The sequence below is a fragment of the Melanerpes formicivorus genome, unplaced genomic scaffold, assembly GCF_026170545.1.
Source record: "Melanerpes formicivorus ecotype bairdi unplaced genomic scaffold, bMelFor1.0.p_v2 SCAF_4, whole genome shotgun sequence".
NCBI lineage: Eukaryota > Metazoa > Chordata > Aves > Piciformes > Picidae > Melanerpes > Melanerpes formicivorus.
This window is the reverse complement of record NW_027142356.1, coordinates 28,458,112-28,468,739: the sequence shown is the minus strand read 5'-3', so window position 1 is coordinate 28,468,739 and position 10,628 is coordinate 28,458,112. Positions and strand designations below refer to the sequence as shown.

Here is a 10,628-nt window from a genome sequence, read left to right as displayed (position 1 = left end):
TCATTTCCTCTGAGTCTCATCCATTAATGATAGATGGGGATGAAACAGCAATTAAAGCAATTTCAGACAAGGCTGCACTCATGTAGTGTCGTTAGCACTCTTCAACATGGAGCCTGTAAGACTCTTGCAGAGAAAGCTGTGGCAAAAGGGCAAGAAGAGGGTTTTAGCTGATAATTTTCTTATTGTGTGTGTTTGTTTGTTTTCTCCCTTCCTGCTTACCAAAGTAATTTTTCACTGGAAGTTTGATCAAAGGAGATTTAGAATTTTTGCTCTTTTCTAGTTTTGGAGACCTTGTTGAGAGACAATATGCTTAGTGTTCATTAGATGTACATTGTTTAATATTATTTATATTGCTCCAACAATTTAACTTTCTTGACCTGGGTTTTATACTTTTTGCAGTCTACTTTGCCTGATCTTTTTAGTTCCTATATGTTCCGCTAGAGCAATATCTTTTTCTGTTTAGGGTTGATTGACAGTGGAATATTCTGGCTAAGAGCTACAGAGTCAAACCACAGACTGAGACACTGAACAGACTGTACATCCTCAGAGTCTGCCAGCAGACCATTCCTTGCAAAATATTACCAAGTCTAACTAAGAATTCTGGAATAACACTTTCTTGGCTATTTGTAAAGGCAGTGTGGACCAGAGCTCAAAGGTTTACGTTTCTTGCCAGAAAACCACAATACAACGCTTCCATCAATGCATGAAAAACTTTTTGTGAAGATTAATTGTTAGCAGTTGTTGTGCATGTTAGAAGTGCTTGTTTTCATTCATCAGCACGCTCTGTGCTTGTACATCCTTTGGGTGTGCTTGTTCTCAGTTTGTCAAAGTAGAGAGGAAATCATGGTGCCTTCTAGCAATGTTTTCCTAACAGTGGCAGTGTAGGGGTGATGCTTTCTGGATGTTCACCTTCTTGGGGGTCCATCCCTTCTAAGAGGACCTGTGTGAGCCATACCTGCATGAGATTGGATTCCCATGATGATACTCTCGTGGACGGGCAATACTCTTGACATACCAAGTAGTCAAAAATTGGACTAAACCAAATTACAAACAAAAAGTACACATTCTGTACTTGAATTACTTGTTAAAAGCCCCAGTTCTCTGTTATTAACACAGAATCACAGAATGTTAGGAGTTGAAAGGGACCTCCAAAGATCTAGTTCAACCCCTGTGCTTAAAGCAGGGTCACCCAGAACAGGTTGCCCAGGATGACAATGTCAAGGTGGGTTTTGAAGGTTTCCAGAGATGACTCCACAACCTCTCTAGGCAGCCTGATCCAATATTCCAGCACCCTTAAAGGAAAAAAGTTTTCTTTGTGTTTCAATGAAACCTTCTGTGTTCCAGTTTGTACTTATTGCCCCTTGCCCTATCACTGAGCACCACAGAAAAGAGTCCAGTCCAATCCTCTTGACCCTCACCCTCTAGATATTGATAAGCATTGAGAAGATGTTCTCTCAGTCTGCTCCAGAGAAAAATTTATCCCTAAATAAGAACTAGAGACTTTAAAAAAAAAAAGGCTAAAAGCCATTAATTTGAAGGATTTATCACTGCTGCCATTAAACACTGTGCCTCAGTTGTAAATAAGTAATTTGCCTTTTAAAGAGAAAAGAACAAGACCAATATTACGCATACACAAACCCCACAACAACAAAACAAACCAAACAAATCAGCACCCCTTTTTGTATAAAGCAAAAATGCACAAAAGAAACACTGTGCAAAATGTATTGCTCCACCTCTTTGAACTCCAATCCTGCTGCTACTGAGGTCAATCCAAAAAAAAAAAAAGAAATACAATCCCATCTTCTTCCTAGGCAGTAGGCTATACTTAAATATTTATCTGCTTCTGCAATGGCAGAATGGCAATGGGCGTTAATTCTGTCAATTTCACTGTGGTGATTTGGTTTCCATTCTGAGCCCCACTATGTTTGGGGGTTGGAGTGTGCATGTGTGGCATTTTATTTTCATATTTTTAGTGTACCCCCAGGTATACTTGAGGACGTTGTTACCTGAGGACGTTGTTACCACCTCGCTTGGCTCTCAGCTTTATGTGCTGGAGATGAAGTTTACAACTTGTTTCTGCAGCCCTAGGAGTGCCCTGCCCGCGGCGGGCGCCATTTTCCCGCATTCCGCAAGCGGGTGCTGCCATCTAGTGCCATGCACGGGGCTGCGCCCCGCGGGCGACTGCGTTCTGCGGGCGACGGCGGTGAATCGCCGCCCGTACTGGGGCCGAGCGGGGATATTTAGGGAGCGGTGCGGCCTTCCGTGCCGGTGCACGACCGTCCGTAGATACACCCTAGGGAGACGGCAGACGCGCAGCTGGGGGCTGGCGGGATCCGAGGTGGATTTGCCCCACGCATACGACCCTTGACCGGGGCCAATAATGGTTTCCCGAGTCCCTCTGCTGCCCGCCCGCAGAAAAGTCTTCTCCGAGCGATTTACGACAGGGGAAACCGGCGTTTCGTCCGCCGCTTCAGCCGTGCGGTAGCAACGGCGAAGCTCGGTCACGGCAAGGGCTTGCTCGGGGCTGCCTGGGCGAGGAGCGTTGTCGTTCCGGAGCTGCCGGAAAGTACCCGGTAGAGGCTTGCTCTGTGCGGAGGGCGATGCCCCAAGGGTCTCTTAGTTATATTTGTGTTTTGGTATCGTGGTGTTGGTTTTGTCAGCGGGTTAGATTTTCATACTGCAGGGTGCTTTTGACTGTTAAAGCTTTTTGTCGAGTAGTGTCAGTATGATACTCGGGTGGTTTTGATAACGTAAAGGGCTTTGGGAAACGTGGCTGAAATAGACACGTTTTGTAATTTACCTTTTTTTAGGGCAGGGAAGTGGGGATTTAGTTTTAATTCGTTTTAGACACTTTGCTGCGTGTTTCTCAAGGCAAATCCCGAACCAGGATATTTTCAGCAATGACAATTGTAAACTTTAATCACAGAATTACAGAATCGTTTTGGTTGGAAAAGGATTTTCAAATCGTTAATCACAAAGAGAAATGTTTTCCCCATGGTCAAAGTGAATGATGCACAGGAAGGTAACTGCAAAAACTTAAGTAACATTAGCATTAGTTTAGTGTAACTTCAGAACGTGATCCTTAATGCATGAAATAAATACCTCACGCAGGTCTTTACACACATAAAATTAACATCATACTATCCACTGATGAAGCTACAAGCATGCTTAAGTTTGAGGTGTTGCATCTTAATCTTGCCTTAACACTTCTGTCTGGCTAAGGGCCTCTGATTGCCATGGACAGGCTTGGGGGCAGGAGGCGGAGGGGGGGGGAAGTATTTTCCTAGTTCTGTGCAGTACCGATTTTCTCTAGTATCTTGCTCTCCTGGATCTCCAATAGGAACAGAGAAGAATTTTGCCCCTGATATTTAAAGCAAAAAAACCCAAACCAAACCAACAACAACAACAAAAAATCCCAAGATTCTTTCCATCATAAACACTGAAGTACATTTTCTCCTTTTTATAAAATTGTATTTTGCAGGAGGGAAATACGTGACACTTTGTACCATGGCTTTTTGGGGGTTAAGAAAACAGTTTTGAGAGGCTTTTTTAAAGTATTCCTCTTTAAGTTTGAAATCTAGTGTGGGATGTTTTTGTGATATTTCAGGGACTATACTCTGATCTCGTTTTGATCTCTCCTTTTTCAGATCTTGTACTGGGGAGTGGATAGACAGAAAGCCAGTGAAAGGTCAAGGAGGAAGATTTTGGAGAGAAGCGGCATCACCTGGGGTAAGTGAGGGGCAATAGTGGGGGAAAGATGAAGTGAGTCAGCATGATACAGATGTGTCCACTTGGAAACCACAGCAAGATGTTCCCACTGCACTGTGTGAGCCTCTTAAAAGCAAAATCCAGACAGAGTCTGTCTCTCTATAAATCTTTTCCCTCTTTCCATTACTAGTTGGGTATTGTTGGCTCTAAGCCATCTGATTTTACTATGATTTATTAACTGCTATGCATTATATATGAGATTCAGGTTTACTGAAGAGTTACCCTTATGGTCAATGTTGCATACAAATCAGCTACTGTTAGAGAGGTTTATTGCATCTTTTTATGCGGCTAGGAGTTTTGTTAGGTAGTGTTAGAATTTTTGACTTGTAAAAGAATACCTGAAAAAAAAAAAATAATAATGCAATCCTCCTCTGTATTTCATGTGGTGCATATTATGTGGAGTGCATCATATAGCCCTGTGTGGGTTATGAGCATTACTGAAAACCAGAGTAATTGGGGGCTGGGGACTAGGATGGTCTGGTTTTTCACAAAGTTGCTAATAACCATATGAAGTTCGATAAATTAGCATTTTGTGTCAAAAGAGAAATGTGTGAATGCATGAAATAAGCAGTAAAAATGTTCTTTTATGTGGAAATACGACCTGCGAGAGCATCTGTGATTTAAGTGATAACATGACGCACTTGAGAGGTGCTGCTGCCTGAAAAAGTTACGCTGTTGTGCGTTACTTACCGCTGCTCTTTGCCACCTCAGTTGGGAGAAGCTCTGCAGGAGGGTTTTGCTTTTGGTCTTACCCTCATCTTTAATTATTACAGTGATGACCAGTGACTCTGTTTCAACACTGAGTATTGCTTTATGGCATCGTTGCTTTTCATTTTCTACAGGCAGATTAGATGTGCACTAAAGGTGAGTAAAGAAGTTTAGGGAGAGAAAAAAAAGAAGTTTCTTTTCGACACACTATAAAAATAGTTTTAAAGTGTGACCGTTTCCCAACAGCTTGGGAATTTTGTGCAAAGGATGAGGGGAAGGACAGAAAGTAAAGAGAGGTTATGCCTGTTGAAATAAAATAACGCAGCCAGTTAAAGAGGCAGGAATGACTGTAGGGATGTCAGAAGTACATGGGGAGGATAAAAGGTGGAATACAGGGGTTTGCCACGTCTGAAACGTTGCTGTTCTGTTCAAACCACAAGCATTGCAATCTGTTTCGTACCGGCATGTTATGAAGCATTTGTGAAGAAAGGAGTTATTGTTAGGCAAAAGCATTATATACTAAACTAGAGTTAAGCAAATATTTCTTACTGTGTTTCCTTGCGAAAGATGTTCCCAACAAATGACAGAAATGTTTATAGACATCATCCTTTTGTGGAAGTTTTCCTTATATTGTATTATTTTAAATGTAGTAGTAGTTATTATTTTAAATGTAGTAGTATTTTAATGTAGTAGTATTATTTTAAATGTAGTAGTGGGGGGGAAAAAAAAGGGAAGAATTAGTGACTTAACTTTTACCAAATTTTGTTGCAAATTGAAGCAGAGTTCCTAGAAGGTATTTATAGAGAGCCATGTTGCAAGTGTACAAAAGACAGGAAAATGATTTTTGCTTCTCAGCATACGAATATAGAATCATTTCCAGATATGGATAGCCTGAAAGCTTCAGGCGATGTACAACTGACTCTCCCACCGCTGTTTACTCAGCATTACACTGTCTCATTTTGGTTTGTTCATCTTCTTTCCAAGAAGTCTGTTGGAAGGGAAAACTTTGTGAGGGTTCTGCAGTGTTTGTTGTCCTGTTAAAGATATACTTAACCAGACAGAGATCACCCAGAAAATATTTCAGATTATCTTTCCAAACTTGCTTTGAGTTGTTTTATTTAGGATGTTGCATAGATACTACAAACTTTTACATTTGCAATACATTTGAGCATCTATCACCAGCAGAATTATTTTATATACAGATGAAAAAGAAGAGATTAAAGAAAAAAAAAAGGAGAGACAGATTGAGTTTGTCTAAATGCAGGGCTAAATTTGAAACTAATTTTGTTTCTCTCTCATTGACACTTGGAACTGGCCCAAAGTCCTCTATCCTTGGCAAAGCAGACACTGTTCTTCAGACAAAAAGCTAATTAAACTGAGTGCTACCTGTGGCAAGGACACTTAGAAATTCACAGAGTTCAAGCAACCAAAACAAAGCATTGGTTTTCAGCTTTCAGATCTGTTCTTGATAACTTGCTGCATAGGGTTTTTTGTCTGATGATGGTGGGGGGAAGGCGATTGTAATTTTTTTGGGGGGGGTGGGGGGGGTTCTTTTTTTTTTTTTTTAAGAACTGTTGTCTTAGAAGAAGCCAAAAGTGAGGCAGCCTTCAATGGTAGCAAATATCCCCATTATGTGTCGCTGTCTTTGTTTCTTTTCCAAGTGTCATGCAAATTAATACACTCTCCTGAGGGAAAATTGGTGCAGAAAAATCAGATAAACAAAACCGAAACGTTTATCAGATGACTAGAACGATGTTATTAGCTACTGGAATGATATGGCTTGGTGAAATCATAGCACTGAGGCAATGTTTTGACTGACTTTTTCAGTTTCCTGTGTGAGTGACACAGCAAAAATTTCATGGCTTCTTACGCTGGCATTTCAAACACTCCTTGTCAAAGTTAGCAGAAACACAACATTCTCTTGTGCCCTTGCCATCTGAGTATACAAATCAAAGCAACTGACTAGTTCATCTCTAATCTGCTTGCAATCCTCATCAACTCATTTGTATGTTTTTCTACTTTCTCAGTGCCAAAGAATAGAAAATGATCCCTACTGAAGTCTACCAAAAAGAATATTTTGAGGGCAGCTCTAACGTTACAAGAAACGTCCTAGCTGTGCTGTGAGGATTGAAATGTATATCTGTATTTCTTGAATGCATTTTACAGTTATTAGTGTGCTATTGACTGAAAAGGATGGGGGGAAAAAAAAGAAGGGGTGGGGGGGGAAAGGAATGAGTGAATATCATGCTACTGATGTGTATCTGATTGTACTTATATTGATGGTACAGTTTTCAGCTCAGAACATAATTGCTAAGTGTTCCAAGATAATGTGAAGACATGATGGCTTTTGTTAAGGTAAAGATACTGGTATCTGATATGGTGATCTTGGGCCATGTTGTCATGAGAGAGGTTACTATGTAGCAACAGTTCAATATCATCCTTTGGACTTTCCTGATAGACCACTTAACTATCTCAGCTTTTCCAGTGATCATCTCATTTATCTAGGATTATTGCAGTGAATTTACTGTTTGGTTTTCTTCCAGAACTGAAATGTCAAGTCCAGTGTCATGTATGCAGTAGCTTTGTGCTGTGAGAGCTCAACAGATCCACCAAAAGCTGCTAGTAGTTGATCTTTGGATAGAGCTAGAAATAAATAAATCCTCTTTAGCAGATCAATATTCATCCCATTTAATGCTTGATGTGAAACTTGTGGATTTGAAGTAGTAATGCTGATGTACAGCTAATCGTTGAAATGGGCATTAGGGCTTTTATAGCATGGCAACATGTTGTCAGACAGGAAGGAGGAAAGTGAGTGCATCCTAAAGGGAGGGGGGAAACTCTGTAACAATATGTAATTTGACACACATTTGTAATCCACACAGGCTCCTACATCACAGTGATTTGCTAGGTTACAGGCTAATACTGTACATCCAGTGTTTATTCCAGGGTTTTACTTAGTAAAGCAGATGATTCCCCCTTCAGTGGGTCTTTCAGAGTCTACATATAACAACCCAGTCAGATTTCAAGACATTATTTTCCTCTTGAGTGCTTTACTCTCAACTAGTTGCTCATCTATCCAGCTGTACAGCAAGTACATGGATGGTGTGCTTCACAAGACATAGAATATCTACGTATGTGTATCTAGTACTGAACAAGTGTATCCATTTCTGTTGGTGTGTATTGCCTGCTTATGACATTGCTGTCTACAATTTGTATTGTACATATAAAAAACCAAACAACAGAAGGAGAATTTCCACAGAAAAGATAAAATATGAGTAAGTTAGTTCTGGGACAGTTTAAGAGCACATTTAGAAAACCTTTCTGTGTGTCTTTTTAGGTTTTTGTTTTCTTTAGGATGTGATTTAAGGATTATTTTTATCTCTTCAGTCTGCTGTAAGAATTAAATACTTAAGGTAATTTTTTTTTCCTCCTTAAAATGAATGATTGAAATCTGTTAAGTGAATAAATATACTAGACCAGATAAAGATAGCATTTGGAAAACATGAAGAAAATTCAGGGATTAATTTATTTTCTGTGCTAAAGCTATGCTCAGATCTTTATTGTTGTAGCATCACTGTAAACAACTTTGTCATATTTTGCTACAGTGGGCTCTGGCTTTCAAGTTCAGCTGCAAAGTTCCCAGATGCTATACAAAACAGCATATACCTTAGTGGACTATTAGTGTTAGGTGATGCAAGCAAAATGAGTCTCTGGCAGTCCTTGGGCAATTTCAGGAAATATCCCATTTCTTTTTCATCAGGCAGAAAGACCTCAGTAAAATTGAAAAGTCTCATTATCTTTCAAGGTAAAGTAAAACCCACACTTGTGTCATACCTCATGTAAGAGATACTGGTGTGAAGCACACATTTATGCCTACTATGTAACAACACAATGCATCTGTATCATACTCTTGCTATTATCATTAACTCTTTTGCTAAGGAGTACTTTAATCTTAAAACTAGAAGAATCATATAGAAAAATACCTGCTCACGCAATGTCTAGTGAACTTCTACCCCTATGAAGACGAAGTAAGGGGCAGTAGAGCTGCTGTCTTCCTTAATAGTAACAAATCTATATTCATTTAGTAAGTCTCTCCTGCATGACTTTAGTGTGTAGTGGGTCCAGGTTTTTGCATTAAAGGATGTGGGAGATGTGGTGTGGGCAATAGCTCTTTCCTGTAGTGCAAGGACCAAATGCTGATTACATTTTCTCTTGGTCACCAGCTTGTTTTTTTATGCTACCTCCTTGCATTACCTGCAGCCATATTACATGTTCTTAAAAAATTGTAATCAAAACTAGAAGCATTCCCAGTAGACTTGGGGGTATTGATTGACAGACAGCTGTATATGAAACAGCATGGGCCCAAGTAGCCAAGAAGGTCAACAGCATCCTGACCTGGATCAGCAACAGTATGACCAGCAGGACCAGGGAAGTGATCGGTGATCGTACCCCTGTACTCAGCACTGGTGAGGCCACACCTTGAGTACTGAATTCTTGAAAAAAGACATTGAGGTTCTGGAGCAGGTCCAGAGAAGGGCAACAAAGCTGGTAAAGGGTCTGGAGAACAGGTCTGGTGAGGAGCAGCTGAGGGAACTAGGGTTATTTAGTATGAAGAAAAAGAGGATGAGGGGGAGACGTTCCCACTTACTACAACTCCCTGAAAGCAGCTTGAAGCAAAGTGCGTGTCAGTATCTTCTTCCTAGTAACAAGTTACAATGCAATAAGAAATGGCCTCAAGGTGCCCTAGCAGGGGAGGTTCAGGGTTAGAGTTAGACTAACAGGGTTCTCAAAGACTGGAACAGGCTTCCAAGGAGGTGCTTGAAGGTGTCTAAAAAATGCAGAGAGATGGTGCTGAGGGATGTGGTTTAGCACCAGACTTCGTAGAGTCAAGTAATGGTTTGACTCCATGATCTTAAAGGTCTTTTCCAACTAAATCAGGTCTATGATTATATAAATATTTCTGTAAGCTTAAAAAACTTTAGAGCATGACAAGAATAACTGTTTTGCTCCCTATCATGAAAAACAAAACAGGTCAAGCAAACTTACAGCTTCTTTTTCCAAAGAATAGTGAAGGAAGAGCTTTATCACCATGGGAGCTCAACAGAGTGTTCCAGGTTTCAAAAGTCCCATTTAGGAAGCAGAGGTATATCTTGGCATAGTATTCTAAACAAAACAAACCCCATAATAATAATAATAACTATTATTACTATTGTTATTGTCCCTAAACAAACAGAAGTACCCCACTTTTATTGTTGACCCACAATGTATTGATATAAACAGAAGATACACAACTTAATACTGGTTGTTTCTGGACATGTATGGTCTCTTCAATGTCCTACTGCCATGTTTCCTTTCTGTACCAGGAGTGAAGAGCTTATATTGATGTCCCATGGGCATTAATGATTCGTGAGACACTGTGGTGCTTTTATTAGGAGTGGGAAGAAAGTCATGTTGCAGCAAGGCTTGCCAGAGCAGTGGCACGATTAGATCATAAATTCACAGGAAAAGGAAGATCTGCTGGCCTCTCTATCATAAGGGAGAGCTTTTGGGAGTGCTCCAAAAGTGACATTCATCTGATGGTTTCTCTGTAAAGCCTGCTTACTGAAACACAGTTTGTTGTGACCTATGGGGTAATAATCTGCTGAACACCTTGAGGACTTTGCATTTGTCAGTTACCACAGAATGAAGTTAAAACAGAGGATCAGGTAAAAGTCTAGGTTCACACATCCTTATTCTGCTGCCCTTGTGCACAGATGGTGAGTCCTCTAAATCAGCTGGAATGCACAAATATGAAGTCTTCCATTTAGTGTAAGGGGTGGTCATTCTGGTCCTAGCTCTGGAGTTGTTCTTAATTAGGTGTGTTCTTGCTAAATGCGGTATTCAAATCTGTTAGTCACTACTTCTATATTTAAATTGTGAAGGGTCATGTTTTCAAAATAACTTTAGGATGGATTTAACTGAGAAATAATTTATTTTTTCAGTGGATTTTTAAATCAGCTTTTGTGCATAAGGAAAAATACACCCCCAACTTTGCTTCAGGGGAGCTCTTTTAGCTCTGATGATGCAAACCCTTCAGTTTCTTCCCAAGTTTGTGGGGAGGTTGGATTTTCCCCACTATGAAGGGCTCAAACTTGATCCTAGAAGAGACCCTT

At 40.2% G+C, this 10,628-nt stretch overlaps 1 long non-coding RNA gene across 1 annotated transcript in view; it reads left to right on the top strand.

Moving 5' to 3' along the window:
- Positions 1-2,581: 2,581 nt before the first annotated feature.
- LOC137440814 (uncharacterized) overlaps positions 2,582-10,628 on the top strand; it is a 32,819-nt gene continuing 24,772 nt past the window's right edge. The window contains exons 1-2 of the long non-coding RNA XR_010987246.1: positions 2,582-3,022; positions 3,648-3,729. This is a non-coding gene — a long non-coding RNA (uncharacterized lncRNA). The remainder of the gene's footprint in view (positions 3,023-3,647; positions 3,730-10,628) is intronic.